Raw genomic sequence first — 18941 nt, 5'->3', positions numbered from 1 at the left:
TTTGAATCTACAGCTCAAATTTGTTGCTCACCGCCTTTTGGGTGGAATCCAATGTAAATGCTTGGTGGCGTATTCTGCCGTTGCATAGTCAATGACAAAATGCTTATTTTTTATGGACATGTAAGCCACAAAAGATTTCATTTTAGAGGCTCTGTCGTGTGGTAGTCCATGCCAATGGCCCAATGGCCCTAAAGCTTTCAGGCTCATTCGTAGAGAGACACAGGGAATCAACTGTCTTAACAATGATGACTTGTGCCCCTGGGTGGTCGGTGCTATAACTTCCTTATTTTGATCGTCTTCAGTGCACTTCTTCTAGCTCTTTCTGTCGCACTTGTGTCGGATGGATCTCTCATAATCAAGATTCATTTTGGGGTTAAAATGAGCTGCCAGAAGCACTACAACCCTGTCAGTCATTGTCATTCATCTGTGTTCAGCTCATTCCGAAAAAGTATATAGATATTCTTTTTACTTTTGTCAGTCTCTTTCAATTGGTAAGTTCTAGATAGCAGTCACTGAGAAGGTAATGAAACACACAAGGTCAGTTTCATATTTTGGACTTTCATCTAGGGTGCCAAGGTTCCTTTTCCTTGTCCAGGCAAGCCAAGCATGTCACAGGTGTATACCGTATGTATTAATAAGCATCTCACAACTGACCCCAGACACCTACCATAGATACAAACAATATATTGTCCTTCCCAGTACTGTCCTCATCCTTTTTCCCAGCAGTGAAATTCCAGGACCTCCACAAAATTGTAATTGTACTTTGAATTGTATTTATATAGCACTTACTACCCCGACGAGGAGTCAAAGCACTTTCCAGCGAATAGCACTGTTCTCCGGAACCCAAAAGGATCAGTAGTGGATTAGTATAGGGAAATATGAGTATAGTATTAGTATTAGTATGAGTTACTTTGAGCAGGGATATGTGAGTTTGTTAGTTGGATTGAATAGAGTAATGAAGGTATAGAGGAGGGAAGAATCTAGAAGTACTAATTGGGAGTTTATAGTAATAGGATGAGGCTTGGAATGAGTAAAGGGGAGAAGGAGGAGGGAAGAGTCTGTAGAAAGAGGTTAAGGAGATCATAGTAGTAAAAGAGGTTTTGAGTGAGTCAAAGGTGATATAAATGAGGGAGAATTGAGTAGGGTTGTATGGGAGATCACAGTAGTAAACTGAGATTTGGGGTGAGCCAGGAGCGGTAGAGGAGGGAAAACCTTAGGTAGGGTTATTTTGGAAATTAAAGTAGTAGAATGGGTTTGGGATGAGTCAGAGAGTGGGGATGGAGGATAGATTGATAGAGGTATGAGGTGATGAAGAGACAGAGTAAAGCTTATGAGAGAGTTAAAAATATTATTTATTATTTTTGTTTCTCTTGTACACTAGGACTAAAGTAATGAATATATAGATACATAAATACATAGAAAGGGAATATATGTTGAAGGAAAATATTAATGGATATCATATTTTGAGATTTAAAGTTGTGCTGTATAAACCCAGACTTTCATAATTTGCAATATTTGAAGTTAATTTGTTTGTGTACTTTTCTAACATTATTTCATCCTTCCTCAACATTTCAATAGCGAAATGCTTGCAGATAAATAGTTAAGATAACATTTGCTCATTGTGATAGATCAAATGAAAACAGAGATTCATAAGTATCTAATTTAACAATTTTTCTAGGAATTATGCAATGACCTGTGAACATGTTAAGCATAGAATAATATACATATATATATATGTATATACACACACATACATACATTATATACATACTTATATATACATACATACATATAGTCACACATATATACATACACACACATACACACACACACACATACACACACATATATACATTTAACCATGAGAAAAATAAACGTTTGTTAAACAGGCTTAAAGAGTATGTATATATTTTGTTATTATAAATAGTAATTACACATATTTCTGAAAGAAATACACACATCTAGACATACACACATAATCAGGTTATAAATGTTTACCAACACAGGCATTTGCAGTCGATTGCTGTTTGGATATGGTGGCTATAAAGGAAAGAGACAACTTTTGAGTAGTCTTCTGAAGATGAGATAATTATCGATGTATCTTATATTTGGGGGTAATGAACGCCATTGTTTGGCCACTTGAAGCAAGAAGGATGTACCACCTATTGTCTTTTTCTTGCATGGTGGTGTTTTAAGGCAGGGTGCCATTCTTGAGCGGAGGTATCTTTGTTGAATCTATTTGGTGATTTGTTTCCTAATGAAAAGCGGTTCTGTTCCGTGTATTGCTTTGTGGGTGATACAAAACAGCTTGAAGGTGTATCTTCTGGCAACCGGTAACCAATGTAGTGCCCTCAAGGAATGGGAGATGTGGGCTTGTGGCTTTACATGTGGTAGTAGTCTGGCAGCCGAGTTCTGAATGCATTGTAGTTTTTTCATATTAAATAGAGATGATCCATAGTAGAGGCCATTGGCATAATCCAGTTTAGATTGTATGAGAGAGATGGTACCTTGGACCTTGTGTGGAAATCGGAGGTGGGGGAAGATGCGTTTCAGAGTTTTCAAGGTGAAGAAGCTTGATCTTGCTAATTTGTCCACTTGGGCATTCATTGTTAACTTGGAGTCTATTGTAATTCCAAGGTTTTTAACGTCCTTAGATACTTGAGGAAGTGATCCCAGGTCATCGGGCCAGGCGCAGAGTGGGTCATAATTTTTCCAGTTGCCACATGTGAGTATTTCATTTGGAAGCATTCAGTTTGAGATGGCTCCAAGTCATCCACTGCTCAACAGCTCTGAGGCAACTGAAGATTTGTGAGTTTCCAATGTCTTTGGGGCATTCCAATTTTAGGAGTATTTGTGTGTCATCTGCCTAGTTGTAGCATGTGAGTTGTAATTCATTGATCAATCCCAGTAGTTACATCATGTAGATGTTAAAAAGCACTGGTGAGATGATTGAGCCTTGAGGGACCCCTGCTTTTGTGAAGTAGGGTTTGGCCGAGAAAGGGGGAGAATAGATGACATTTGTTCTGTTTTGAAGGTATGATGTGATCCAGGCGAGAGCAGTCCCTTCTGTGCCGGCTTCATGGAGTCTTTGAATTAGGGTGTTATGGTCAACAGTGTCAAAGGCAGCTAGGAGGTCCAGGAGAAGTAGTGCAGCAACTCCATTGTGGTCGACTGTGTTTTTAAGATCATCCCAGATGGCGATGAGTGCAGATTCAGTGCCTCTTCCTGGGTGGAATCCAGTTTGGCAGTCTGAAAGTATGGAGTTATCTTCAATGAATTGTGACATCTGGGGAAATGCTGCTCTCTCCATCAGTTTGCCCAGAAGAGATCAATTTGTAATTGGTCTGTGGTTGTTGGGGTCATCTGGGTCCAGGTTTGTTTTCTATAATAATGGGCAAATGTATGCCTTTTTAAGGTCTTCAGGAAAGGTTCCCGTAGTTAACGAATTATTGATGATTATTCTTACTGGTGTGGCAGCAGAGGTAGATAAAAGAATGTTCTTGAAGATGTGTACAGGACAAGGGTCAGAAGGGCAGCCGGAAGGCCGGCTTGCTTTGACCAAACCCATAAATTCACTTTGTGATATTTATTTCAAGTAGTGCTGAGGCAGGGTTGGCTTAATTTTGGATGGGATTTTAGGAAACAGGTTGGTGGCGGTGATTTTCCTTTGTTTCAAACAGCAGTCCAATGTGTCTGCCTTGGTTGTGTAATGATTTGCCAGTTTGTCTGTGAATTCTTGAGTAATGGGAGGAGTTCCTTCCTTGCATATAGGTTTTTGAAGTTTAGGATTTAGGATTGTGACACTGGTAGGAGTGTGATGGTTTTTAGTTGTTTTGATACTGTCATTGCCAGCGCTGGCAGGGGCAATAGGTGGTGTAAGGTGCAGTGGGCTCCTGACACAGGCCCCAGCAGTTTCTTTTACAAATTAAGCACTGTAAGAAGCCACCAAAATTCAGGAAAGACCTCAAAAGGGTCCATCCCACAGAACATTCGACTCACAATCCAGCTACAAGGGGATCTTTGAAAAGGCTTTCACTGTTTCCTTGTTTCCACTCAGGATGCTCAACTGTCTGAAATTCTCTTCCCTTCCATCTATTCATATCATCTAATCTTCCCTCCCTTGCCTTTTCTGTCCTTTCTTCTCCTCTTTACTTCCAAACCCCACAGTGCTCTGAAGTGGCCACTTTGGTGGCTTGAAAAAACATTCCGACATTACCAGTCAGTCCCTAGATCAAAAACTCACAAAAACCCAGTTATATCTGCCGGATAGGGATTATAACTGAATGGGTAGGCACTAACTTTTGTTTGCAGGAAACCATAGCATTCATACTTTGTAGGCATTTCTGGTCACTTACCAACCTATTAAGTTCTACACATGTCATCAACAATGCTCATGTAATAGCTCTTCTCAAACACACCATGCAAAAATTCTCGCTGGTGACACAAATCTCTTTGTAAGACATACTTTCTTTCAGAACCTTCACTCTTGAAACTAGCACTTTTCACCTGCAAGAAACTGAAAACCAGGTCTGACCATGGAATGTGAATTAATATCATCTTGATGGTGATTTAAACTATTGGCCAGCACACTATTCTCTGCCTGTACCAAGTTATGTAAGATCAGTATATTTCATTACTCTCTTTTTAATAGTACTAAACCTATACTGAACATCTTCACAGATACACTGTTCACTGTTGTCATTCATTCATATCTACCTCTTCGTCAACATCCTGGCAAGTCAAAGGGATGACATAATTTCTGTAACCCCTCCTAAGTGGGATCCTGATGAGCTACATGAGTGCTAGTTCTAGGGCACCTCTCAGACGCCGCTCTTGATGCCTGTACCCACTTTCACAGCTCTGCATCTTACGGCCCATGCATTCACAGCAATGCTAGTAGTGTTCACATTCCCCTCAGTCACAACTCACGATTAGGCAATGTATTCAGCAGTCCAGCACTGATTTCAAGTCTCTAGGGTCAGTGGTCTAGGCTTTGCTCTTGACTCTTCCGATCCTCTCTCAGCTGTGCTTCCTCTGGGTGCACCCACCATTTTGGGCCTTGTCACTTTTTCCTCATTTTGGGCCTCACCTTCCATGTCTATGAATTATAAAGACCGGCTTGCCCTCTTGCTATCAGGATGCGATTGAATTTGAGTGGCCAGCAAGGAACTCTCTAAAGTATGTCTTACTCAATTTCTGGCCGACCATGCCCCCACTGTCTTGATACTAGTTATCAGATGGTCCACCTCTCAACATGTGGGCCTTACACTGAGGTATTGATTTTGCTCAATCAACATATATCATGCTGATAAGAGTCAAGTAGTGTTTTTCAAGTAATAACTACTCCACGTGCTATTGGCATGATGGTATTCTTGTGACAAATGAAGAAAACCCACACCTCGTCTGCACCCCTTCTAGTCATAAAGTGGTCCCAGCAGAGCTCAAAAAAAAAAAAAAGATGAAAGGTTATTAAAATACCAGGGGTCATTTTTAATAGCCCCTAGAGCCTCCTTGCACCACCTTAGCATCATTTGTTTTCACGCTAATGTGGCCCAATGATGCCAAAATCGCAGTGCCAAATTGACAAAGTGGTACAATGCATGCATTGTGCCACTTTGTACCCCCTTGCGCCTCATTATGCCTGCGCCAGGCATAGTGTATGTAAGGGGGTGTTACCACGTGGGGGGGGGGCTAAAAAATGACGCAAAGAAATCTGAAAGATTTCCTTGCAGCATTTTCTTTCTACATTTTCAATGTTTGCTCAGAGCAGGCGCTAAAAAGGGCCACACCATTGTTTTGATGGGCCCCTATGTACTGTTCAGGGTTAGCGCAAAAATGTTGGTACTAACCCTGAACAGTACATCAATAGCATCGAAATTTCTGACATTGTTACCCCTTACCCTGTGCCATGGTGCACTGTATTTTAAGCACACATGGAGGTGGTGGGGGGCGCTAAGAGGCGCAAGGAAAGTGCTACATATAATGTACCACCACTTTTCTTAATTGTGGCCCTAACTATGGATGTAATTGGTATTCAACAGGACAGATAATTTGATCCAGATCGACATGTCCTGATGCAGGAATGCAGAAACAATGCTAACTTACATGAACAGTTTAAAGAGGCCCAAACTTGTATTCTTCTGATGAAGAGGCCAGAATAAAGTTTTGCGAGTTCCACACATAATTTTTGTAATTTCTGGTCATCTAGGTGCAACTATTTGCTAGCAGAATCAAAATATTGTCCTGTAAAAGGGTATGTATTAGCTCCAGCAACAGGCAGTCACACCCTAGAGTGTCACCTAATATGGTTGTAGGAGATGGGTAAACAGCTGATTATCTTGACTGTCCACTGCCACAATTCACTTTGTTCTCTCTTTGATTTTTTTTTCTCGAAAATCATATGGAGTTAACTCCAGGAAAAAGTAGGACAGTCAAACCCATTAGATCACCGACTACTCCTAGAAAAAAACCTGACCTGGCTTGAAGGTTTCCTGAAATTTTCAGAAAATCTTCACAAAAGTCCTGCGGGTGTTCTATTCTTACATTCGAATTACTGTTCAGTGGCGTTTTCATTATGCGAGTCTGTTGTCAGGTCCATGACCTGCTTCAGGAGATACAAGTAAGCGTCTTTGATAGAGCGTTCCGTACTAATAATTTACCTGTATTTGGACGCTCTTTAGGCCGATGAATCTTTTGGCTAAGTGGGACTCTCCTCACCCGAGATCAGTCAATTTGATCAAATCAATAATCAACAACGAACATAAGCAATGCCCTGATCAACATAACACTTAACAATTAATCCAGAATACATTTCGGCGAACCCTGACCTTTCAGTCAGGAATAACCACACCAGTTTATTCAAAGTTAGTGAATTTATTTCCCTATATTAACAAAGCTAGCACAATATAGATGTGTCTCAACACCAAATGATATACGTAAATGAACATTAATAGCTGTCCATAACGGCGAAACAGGTGCAATCTATGCAGCATTTGAATAACCAGGCATTCGATAATAGCAATGCAAATCACTAATACTATAATCTGTAATGAGCTAATTGCATACATTTAGTCAGCATAACAAGGTCTCAAATTGCATCGTGCAACAAAAGGAATCCTCATCTAACCTCAAATTAGCATTGGCATGTGGGACTTCATGCAAAAACAATTTTAGCAACATCAATTTGGAAAAACTCCTAGCTAGGGATCTTATAAAAAATCAGCAGTTGGTTACCTAAAAGAAACACAATGCAATTGTACAATTTCCTTTCATATTTACCAATTACAATCAGCATTCAAGGAAGTCTTCGTCTCACAGGTACCGTTTCTCGATCAGCATGGGACGGGGCAAAGGGGCAGGGGTGGACGGGGCAATTGCCTCACGGCGGCAAAGTAAACTACTACTACATGCAAAGGGACAAATCAAATTTAAAGTCTCTAGGGTCAGAATCATTTAAAGTCTCTTTCTCTCGATTAGAGAAAGCATCAAAGTCTCTTTCAAAATGGCGTCGCAGCGAGATGGGCCATAATAGCTGCAATGTCCTGCAAAATGGCGGGTATCGAGCTGGTAATGGCAATAATGGCTACTTTCTTCTCGTGCACCTGGTTTAAATAGACAACAGTTCAAATCCAGTAGGGTCTTCCATTGGAGGGTTCATAGGTTGACTTCAAATTGTCCAATCAAAAACAACAGTTCTCAAGCTTTTACTTAAGCATACATTATCCTTGGAGACGGGTACGCAAGTTGCAACATTTTATACCAATTAACTCACTTTCAGAGCTTCCATTGTCCGCACCTGCAGATCCACCTTGGAGCAAATAGAAAAATGCCAGGCTGGCACGAAACCTTAAGATAAGCATGTGAACGATCTCAGTGGAAAAGTACAGCTTCAAGCAAAAATACACGTTTAATAGCACATTGGAAAAATACGAGCATCTAAACCGTGAGACCAGGCAACTAGGCCAAAGTCTCCACTAAAGTTATGCTAAGCTAAAACATTTCAAACAAGCAAATCGTAGCACACGTTTATGAATTATGTCGGATTAGTGCAATTCTAATACATCACGTTATATAAAGCACGCTTATAAATGTTGGCAAACTACTCTGAGGGCACATTTTGTCCCCGTACAATCTTTATTAATTCGGTTAGAGTCACACATGATTATTGCTACACTACGTTTATGCGCTAATAAATGTAAAACCTTCATTTTCTGCTTCATCAATCCCTCCTCTGATGACTACTTGTCATCACACCAAATCATGCCCACAAATTTTATTCCATTAAAATTCTGTCAGTTCTCTTTTCCTTTTAGTTCCCCTAGTTTGCGCTTTGTATTCTTCTGCCATTCTTTTCATAATTTTCTCTTCTTTTCTTCTTTTAATTCTTTCCATAATCATTATTATTCCCCTTTTTATTCCCCATATTCCAAATATGCAAATTATTACTATTAATATTCCTTCTATTATTTTCAGTAATATTCCATTCCAAATTCCCCCAATCCAATGTCCCACTGAAGCGAGTCCTTTTCCAACCTTCTCCCACACTCCTGGTTCTTTCAGTTCCTTCAAATCTGCACTCTCTTTTGTTAGATTAGCAAGCATAGTTTTAATTTTCACACTATTGTCTGGAATATAAGTACAACAGTGTCGTGCACCAAGCATTTTGCAAACGCCACCATCCTTTGCTAAAAGAATGTCTAAAGCAAGCCTATTTTGAAGAGTCATAGCTCTTTCCGCTGCAAGTTCAGCATCTATCAAGATTATAGCACCTGAAAACTTCGTCAACATGTTATCCACTATAGTAGACAACTTTCTTATTTTGATGGAATTCAGCACAACTCCCAATGAAGGAATCATGGCTCCAAATATATCTCCTACCACAGCAGCTGCGGTCTCTCTTTTCTGGATACGATGGGATCCAGATGTCTTTTGAATCATCGATAGGTCATCCAGTTGATAAACCTTTGGGAACACTATACCCAAATAACATCTCCCCCACCATCCCTTTGGAAGACGATAATAGGCATTATACCCACAAATGTAATATACACCTGGAATGACAGGGTCAAGTCCGTCCATCATGAATGTCCATTTGGCCTTAAAGATAAACGTATGTTTACACTCACTCGCTCCTACAAAAATGTTGTCATAATAAGATTCACCTCGATATATACAAAATTTCCCTACATGCCAAGCATCTAAAGCTATTTTCCCTTGTGTCTTTATTGCAGCAAAATCATAATTATCTACTGAAGTCCTCTTATGTAGCTCCTTTTCTAATTTCGCATTCATTTGTGCCCTTCTATCATCTGTGCGATCTAAAAAGCTTATTTCTACTGCAGAGAGCGAGCAGGTAAGGTTTTCCCTATGAGCGTGAGCCGTTTCAAAAGGTTGCATTGGCTCGAAAAATTCCCTCATTATTTTAGCATCCCAATCTTTAGCAATCTGGCTTAGCTGCGCTATTATAGGAACATATGCAAAGGTAACATCATAATTCGAGTAAAAAATACTGTATGTTAGTTTGACCATAAAACCTAGACATTACTATACTACATGTAATCCCGTATGTAAGAGGCATGTGGTGATAAGTCACCCCTTGCTTTACTGATATCGGTATCTGTGTACACACATAACAATCTTTCGCATCCATAGTCTCAACATATTCTGTTAGCAAGCGATAGAAAACGTTATACGAAAGTTCTTTCTTATCATGCAAGTGTCTCTCGTCTAATTCTAGTCTTTTCAATGCGGTTAATTCAGTGACAGTAACAGGAGCAAAAGTAGAAGCATCAATTTTCTCATTCTCACCCTTTCCATGCATTCCAAGCACAATTGCCATTATTATTAATACACATGCAATTACCAAGCCTACACACACATATTTACAATATTTCTTTCTACTGTTTTGCGTCATGATCTGTATAGAATCAGAGAGCTAGAAGCACCTGTAAAGAAACTATTTAGCAATTCAGTTACAAAGCTGAACGAGCGCAATGTTCACACAGTTTTCTTCAAGAGGCCAGTCACTTATCGGTTAGCAGCATTTGTCTCAATTCGGCAATAACTCAATTCGGCAATAACTCCGTTTTTTTTTTTTTTTTTTTTTTTCTTCAAAGTTCAATAACTCACTCTGTCTTTCTTTTTTTTTTTTTTTTTTTTCAGTTGGCACGTTGTCTCAAATCGTGTTTAAGAGTCAATCAGGTTTTCAAAAAGTCTTATCAGGTTAGCAAATGTCTCATCCGGTTTAGCAATGTCTCAGCTGGTTGTATCACGTTATATTATAGCAAGCAATATCATTTATTACCCTTTCAATCAACACTGTCCATAAAACTTTTCTTTTCTATTGGTATCTCTTCTTCTTCGTTCTCGAGGCTTAGAGATACAAATTCGTCAGTCCAATCGTCATTGACTGCATATGCCCATTCTGGACCGGAATATCTCCTGTTTGGTATCCTTTTCCTTTTCAATTTTGCTTCTCTTTTCGATTCTGCCTCACTGGTACTTTCCTCTTTGGCCAAGTCTTTTCCTTCACTTGAGGTTGGTACCACGACAGACACTTCCTTTCTTTTCTCTTTCACTTTTGGCCTTTCTCCGTCGTTCAAATTTTCTCTAGTTCTTAGTTTTATTGGTGATATACTTAGTCTCCTCTTTGCACCGTGTCCATTTGATGGACCTGCGATCTTTTCTGTGGAAGTTGGAACAGTTTCGTTCTGTTCTGCCTTATCCCCTCCTTCTGGGGAATCGATCACGTTCTCTTTTTCTTTTTCTGAATCGTCTGCTTCTGGGAAAGCCCTCCTCTGATCAGGCTCTCCTGCTTTTTCACCTCTTTCGAGCCCTTCGTCACCGTTACTTTCGTCAGGCTCTTTATAACTTTCAGCTGCTTCAGGCTCTTTGTCACCTTCAGCTGCTTCAGGCTCTTTGCTACCCTCAGCTGCTTCAGGTTCTTTGTCGCCTTCAGCTGCTTCGTCGCTGTCTGAGGTTTCTCCTTGGTCTTCCCCAAGTGAGTCGGTTGCTTCGTCCTCAGAGAATATTTCTCTCTCTCCTGTTTCTGCCTGTTCGCTTTCAGTTCGGTTTTGCTCTGTCTCAGCACTCAGCACTGTTTTATCAGGCACTGGCAGTTTCAGCGCTTCAACTTCCTCATCTGTGGGACACAACACTTTCTTTGTGTGACTGGCGTGAATCCAGTTGGGAACTCCCGCACACTTCACAGCGGTAGTTGTCATCAGGATCACTTGGAAAGGGCCTTTCCAACGGGGTTCCAGACACGACTTTCTCACGTGCTTTTTTACCACGACCCAGTCACCTGCTTTCAGTGCGTGTCCTGGACCTTGGATCGGTGGCAAGGTGGTTGCTTCCACCTGGTGAGAGAAAGAGCGAACCACGTCAGCCAGACCCTTGCAGTAGTCTAACACCATATCATCAGTAATATTCAAAAGCGCGTTTGCGGGAACTGCAGGAAGTCTCATAGCCCTGCCCATGAGAATTTCGTGCGGAGACAATCCAGTCTTTCTATCAGGGGTGTTTCTCATTGACATTAACACCAAGGGCAATGCGTCAGGCCATTTCAAATTTGTCGATGCACATATTTTCGCCATTCTTGATTTCAGTGTACCATTCATCTGCTCCACCAGTCCTGATGCTTCAGGGCGATAGCTACAATGCAGTTTTTGCTCAATGTTCAGCGCTTCGCAAAGTAACTTTATCACCTCGTTATTGAAGTGACTTCCTCTATCTGATTCTAAAGAGATCGGGAATCCGAAACGTGGTATTAACTCTCTCAACAATAGTTTTGCAACTGTAAGGCTGTCATTTCTACGTGTGGGGTATGCTTCAATCCAGTGACAAAAAATGCACACAATCACCAACACATACTTCAGTCCTCCATGCACAGGCATCTCAATGAAGTCCATCTGCATCCTACTAAAAGGGCCACTTGCTCTGCCAATGTGGCTCGCGTTCACAACCGTCCCCTTCCCTCGGTTCATCTGCTGGCAAGTGACACATCGATGGCAAACTGCTTCTGCAGCTTGATGAAATCTGGGGTTAAACCAATCAGTTTTGAACAATCTTATCATGGCATCTCTCCCTAGGTGAGCCTGCCCATGATAGAACCGCGCAAGCTGCGATAAGAGACTATTTGGCAAAACAAATTTTCCCTCATTTGAAACCCATAACTCATCTGGTCTCTTTATACATTGTGATTTAATCCAGGAATCTCTTTCATCCTCCCTGACGTTATTCTGTAATGCTTTTAGTTCATCTATTGTATCTACGACCTTCAAGGCAAATGCTTCAGCTGGTTCGAGTTCTGGTTCACTTATCGAATTCCATTCATCTCTGAGTAATATACAGTTCAAGGCACAAAATCTTGCGACTTGATCCGCATATGCATTTCCCAGAGAAACATAGTCCTGTCCTTTTGTATGAGCACTACACTTTACCACTGCAACTTCGGCTGGCATTTGAATGGCATGTAACAATTCCCTTATTCTCTCCCCGTTTTTCACTGGGGATCCTGAAGAAGTCAGGAAACCTCTCTGTGACCATAGTTGTCCAAAGTCGTGTACTATTCCAAACCCGTACTGACTATCAGTGTAAATTGTAACCTTCATCAATGTAGACAGTTGACATGCTCTTGTAAGGGCTACAAGTTCTGCTACTTGTGCAGAATAGACTCCTTGAAGCCAGGACGCTTCCAAGACACCTGTTACAGTACATACAGCATATCCTGCTTTCAAAATTCCCATCCCATCTCTTAGACATGAACCATCAACGAAAACAATTTGGTCATTTTCATCAAGCTTAGTATCCTTAATGTCAGGTCGAGGTTTTGTGCAAAATTCAGTCACCTGAAGGCAGTCATGCTCGACGTCTTCAGCGTTCTCAATTTCAGCATTTTCACCAGGAAGCAAGGTTGCTGGATTCAATGTAGTGCACCTTTTCAGCTGCACATTCGGTGAGCCCAGAATTATCGTTTCATACCTTGTGAGTCTTGCTCCAGTCATGTGTTGCGTTCGGGAGCGGGTCAAAAGTATCTCAACTGAGTGAGGGACCATGACTGTTACTGGGTGTCCCATCACTATTCCTTCACTCTGAGTGAGGCTGATACCAACTGCTGCTACAGCACGCAAACACCCTGGGAGTGCTGCTGCGACCGGATCCAAAGTAGCTGAAAAATACGCTACTGGTCTGTTTATGCCACCATGGGCTTGAGTCAAGACAGACAAAGAACATGCATCACGTTCATGACAAAACAATGTGAATGGCTTTGTGTAATCAGGCATACCTAAAGCTGGAGCCCTGCACATGCATTCTTTCAATTCAATAAAAGCATCCATCTCATCTCCTTTCAGCTCAATTTGATCCAAGGCATCCTTCTGGGTCAGTTTCAGTAAAGGCTTTGCTAGGGTTGAGAAGTTGGGAATCCACTGGCGACAGTAGCTTACCATTCCCAAGAACTTCCTCACCTCCCTCCTTGTCTTTGGTGGACTCATTTGAAGTACACTTGTTATTCTTTCCTTCATTATTCTCCGTGACCCTTTCTCTATCTGGTGACCCAAGTATTTCACTTTCTTCTGACAGAACTGCAATTTGGAAGGAGACACCTTGTGTCCATTCCTTCCCAAATGGTTCAACAGAGCAATGGTATCGGCTGTGCAGCCACTTTCTGTCTTTGATGCAATCAGTAAGTCATCGATGTACTGTACTAGGGTTGACTCGAATGGCAATTCTAATGCTTCCAAGTCTTTCTTTAGAACCTGATTGAATATTGACGGTGACTCAGAAAACCCTTGAGGAATTCGACACCAACTGTAAACTCTGTCTAAGAATTTGAAACAAAAGAGAAATTGGCTGTCCTCATGAAGAGGCACAGAGAAGAATGCTTGTGACAAGTCGATGACTGAGAACCACTCAGCATCGCAAGGGACTTGAAACATTATCACAGCTGGATTTGGTACTACAGGGCAACATTTGACTATGATGTTGTTTATTTTTCTCAAGTCCTGCACTATTCGGACCTTTCCACTCGGCTTTATTAGTCCCATGATTGGTGAGTTACATGGACTGCTTAACACTTCTTTCAGTACTCCCTGCTTTACAAATTCGTCAATGAGTTGGGCAACTTTCATGAGGGTGTCTTGTGCCATGTGGTATTGTGGGGTCTGGGGAAATATTGCATTGGGCTTTACAGTCACTTTCACTGGTTCCACTCCTTTCATCAATCCCACCTCTTTCCCTGTCATGTCCCACACTTCCTTTCCGACTGTCTCCCGTAATTCAGCTGGAATATCTTCTTCAGTTATCATCGGGAAAAGACAAATCAGAGGATACTCTTCATCTACAGTTTCCATCTCATCCCCCTCTACACTGTCCTCTTCTTCCCCATCACTGCTCGTCTGTATTGTTATTCCTTCGTTCGAACACATGATCGAACAACCCAATTTGCACAATAGGTCTCTTCCTAACAGTGCTATTGGGCTTGAGTCACATACCACAAACTGATGTACCCCTTGATAGTTACCGATGCTGACTGGTACCGGATCTGTTATTGGGTTCGTCAGGTGCCTGTTTGCTACTCCCACCACTTGAACTGTCCTCCCTGAGAGTGGCAAATTTGGTACTTCACTTCTCTTAACAGTTGAACGTGTTGCTCCTGTGTCAACCAGGAATGAGACACGATGACCCATCACTCTTCCCTCCACGTACGGACCCTTTTGATCAACTTCCAAGGATGCTGCAAGCACACAATCTCCTTCTTCTTCTGAACTTTCACTCTCCCATACATTGTTTATTCCACTCTCACTGTGTAATGGGAACTGTTGTACGGTGCCATTTGCACTCATTACCTGACCCGAGACCTGTGGAGGAACCATCACTTGCTGCTGACTCATTGGTGCCAAGGGTATTTGCATTTGCTGATTAGGTACCATGGGTAACTGCTGTTGCATTGGCTGCATTTGCGTCATCTGCATACGAGGCATCTGCATCTGCTGCGGCTGCATAGGTTGCAATCCCTGCAACTGATTTATGGTCTGAAAATTTGGGTTTGGACCTCTCATTTTCGGTCCCCTCATTGTCTGAAATGCATTGACATCATTGTTTTGCTGACCAATACCTGCACCTACACCTGCACCTTCCTGCACTACCATCGGGCACTCGCGTTTCCAATGACCGACAATTCCGCACACGTGACACGGCATCACCTTCTTCATTGCCCGCACACCAGTCACAACAGTGTTCAAATCCGGACCATTATTCACAAAACCTCCTCTGCCTCTGCCTCTGGCCTGTGGCTGAAACGCCATGTTTCCCTGCAACTGCGGCTGCGGTTGCGGTACCTGCTGTTGGAACCCTTGCATCCCTTGCAACCCTTGCAGACCTGTCTGAGCTGCTTTAAGTTGCATCATCATCACCTTCTCCTTCAACTTTTTCTGTTTCACTTCAATTTCGTCGCTACAGTATTTCGCATAATTCAACACCTCATCGATCGGTTTCGACTGCCAGCAAATCAAATGCGACTTTATCATCTGACTTATCTCTGGTCTCAACCCTTCCACAAATCTGAACACAAAATGAAGCATGTCCTTCGCCTCTATTGTCTCCGTGCCGCTGTAGTTCTTAAACGCCTTCAACAACCTCTCATAGTAACTATGAATCGACTCTTTAGCCTCTTGGGCCGTTCGATCAATCTTCTGCCAATCCACATTTTTTGCGGCAACCTTCGTCTTCAAATGCTCAATCACCTTATAGTACAAACCCATCACCATAGGTGATGGTGCACCCGTCTCCCTGTCTCTCTCTGGTTCACTTGTCGGCCAACCTACAGCTCTTTTGCAATCCTCCCACAAATCTGCTGGAACCACAATCTCAAAGAGAGTGTTCAGGTCTTCCCAGAGACATTTTGCAAGCTTCACAAACCTATCAGTCTGTTGATACCATTCAATCGGCTTCTCTCTCAGTTTGGGAAAATCGTCCGTAAAAGACTGAATATCGCTTCTGTGCCATGGTACATGTATTCATTTTCCCCCTGCTGTCTCCCTCATTGGTAACATGGTTACTGTCTCGCTGCTTTGTGGTCTTTTCTCATTATGCTCTGTAGCACTGTCCCTCCTCTTTTCCTTTCTCTTTACCCACCTGCTTTCCCACTTGTCTAAGCACCTCCACACTTGTGCACTCTGCAGCAATTCTCTAAGGTGCGCCTTCATGCCTGCTGACCTCATGTGTTCAAAATCTGTGGCCCCAAAATCCAACCTGTTGCTTCTGCTCAAGTGTTTCATCTTGTCTATGTCAACCCCGTTTCTGTCAGCTACTTCCTGCAAACTTTTATGTACCTTGTTCACTTCTTTCGTAATCTTTGGACATAGATACCTCAGCTCCTCTTCCGAGTAGGACTCTAACCTATTCACACCCATAGTCCCTTCCACCAATTCTTGTGCTTCCATGTTCAACCTGACCCTATTCATATAGTCTTCTCCCTTCCCACTGGCTGAACTTTGTGTGGAATTTAGACTGTTGAACCATTGTGTCAGCTGTTGCGCATTTACCCCCATAAGTGTAGCGTTCACATCGACTGCCATTGATGGTTGCGGCAACTTTTCAGTGTTCGATGTTAGAGGTATTATCAGGGGGGGGCTCGACCTCACCAGTGTTGACTGAGCACACATGGGACTAAACTCCATCAAGGATCCGGGTCCAGTTGGCTGAACCGCTATAGGGGTTATCCCTGGAGTGTTTTCTATGCACCTCCTTTCGGTCCCATTCTGCAGCATTGATCCCTGACCGCTCATACCTAAATTAGGCTGACTGTACAAAGGTACCGGTGGACCTACAGTAATGGGTAGTGATATCGCATCTGGGTTTTGTCCATTTCCCATGTTCTGAGGCATGTTCATTCCCACACCATGGGTCATCATTGCCGGCATGCCCATCTGACTCCCCGTCATTTGAGCATGTGCGTTTCCCCCTGCATCTGCTTTTGGGGCATCAAAAACTGAGTTGATTCGGCTTGTGCCAATGTCTGGTTGTGACCATTCTGTACTCCCCTTACGGTTTGTTCTAGAATCATTCCTCCACTGTTGTCACTGCTGTAGTACCCTGGCATCTGCGGCTGATAATTTTCTGCTGGTTTCAACATGGGCACATCTGGATATATTCTCCTAACCTGCGGTATCTGCGGGGTGAACAATAAACTCGGGTCCTTAGATCCCGATGACGCTCCTGAACTCTGGGTTTCACTGTTCCGTACCGGTGCCGGAGGGGCAGAACTGGTACTTGGACCTTGTCCATTCTCCGCATAAGGTGGTGGACGGTCGTTCAGCAATTGCATTATTAACTCCTCATCCTCTAACTCCTCTTCTCTTCTCAACTTTTCCTCGTCCTCTCTATCCTTGGAACACTTCCTGTCTGTCATACAGGTAGCTTTCTTACCTGTCTCCTCTTCTTCCTTAGTAATTGCGGGAAACAATTTTATCCCCTGCAATACATCTGACCTCCACACCTTCTGTGCATTATCCCACGTAGCATCCGCTAGTGTCTTTTCTACCTTTCTCATCCTGGTCTCGAACTTCTTCTGCTGTTGCTGTCTGGCCATTAGTTCCCAAATCGCTAGAACCTCAAACTGTGCTGGCCTTGGAGGTACCTTCATGTCGTACATCGTGAATCTCAAATTCTCTAGGATCCTTATATTGAATGTCCCATGGATCGGGAACGCTACGCTCCCATGGTTCTCTGTCAGTTTGTGCCATTGCTTTAGCCAAAGACACGGAGCTACCCCTTTTTCCTCCATTACAATGTAAGCTGGCGTGCCCTCGGGCAGCGTCTCCTCTCCTACGCTCGCTTTAATGTAAGACTCCCCCTTCATCGCACTCCTGAATGCTTTAAAGAATTTCATTTTCTCGTCTTTTATTTCACAAAGTTTGTAATCAATAGGTGACTTTAATTCCCGGAATACTCTTCGCTTGCCTTTCCCCTTCCAATCGAGTCCCACGGACTGCGTCCAATCCGTGCGCGACCCTTCTCTGCAACCAACCTATCCCAGCGCGGCTCCTAGTGACATCACACTCACACACACTGCGGCTGACAAAGCCTCGCGGCTAATCCTCCTTCACTCAGCTCCTTTCGTAACAACTTCTTGCATGTATCGCGAGCTACCAAAAACTAAAACAGATCTGTCGGTTTACTACAGGAAGGGTAACACAATCGCTTCAGGACCTTAGGGACTTTTCACTAGCCTCGGCAGTTATTCCGTCTTTCTCGGTCCCCACGTTCGCAAGCAAATCTGACCCGCAGACCTACTCTCAACTTGTCAATGATCTGTTCTAGTGCACTTAGAATCTTGTCAAAGCCCGAAGTCGAAGTTTCTTTCATTCCCTTACACACGTACCGACTTGTTGACCACGCCCGATCAACCTACTAAACTGCCCAGACCACAACATAGATCAACATACTCCGGAGTCTCTTGACCTCGCAGGGCCCGTCTCAACAACAACAACCACGTGGACCTTTTTATGCACAAAGCGCCACATGCACATGAAGTTCGACGACTTCCCTACTCTCACACTCGGAGTCGCACCTCCGCTATTTCTATGAAGTTCGACGACTTCTCTACTTCTACACTCGGAGTCGCACCTCCGCTATCTTCTAAAAAGGAAAAAAATAAAAAATCCTCGCAACCTTTTCACACACCCTGCGGCAATAAGCTGTGCAAGCGCAAAACCCTAACTTCACTCATACCATCACTAGTACCGCCAACGCCGAATCCACACCTCCATTCTTTCCATTCGCAAGCTCCGAGATCCCGGGAAAGTCGCGGTGGACCTAGCCCATCATCATTCTGTCAATCTGTTTTACCCAAAAAAAATCTAATTCAACTTCTCGAGTGGGGTCTCAAAATGCGTAACCGTTAATTCAACACCATGTACTTTAAGAGTACAGAGTCCCAA

The sequence above is a fragment of the Pleurodeles waltl genome, chromosome 8, assembly GCF_031143425.1.
Source record: "Pleurodeles waltl isolate 20211129_DDA chromosome 8, aPleWal1.hap1.20221129, whole genome shotgun sequence".
NCBI classification, from domain to species: Eukaryota; Metazoa; Chordata; class Amphibia; order Caudata; family Salamandridae; genus Pleurodeles; species Pleurodeles waltl.
The sequence above is the reverse complement of the archived record's forward strand: the minus strand, read 5'-3'. Positions refer to the sequence as shown.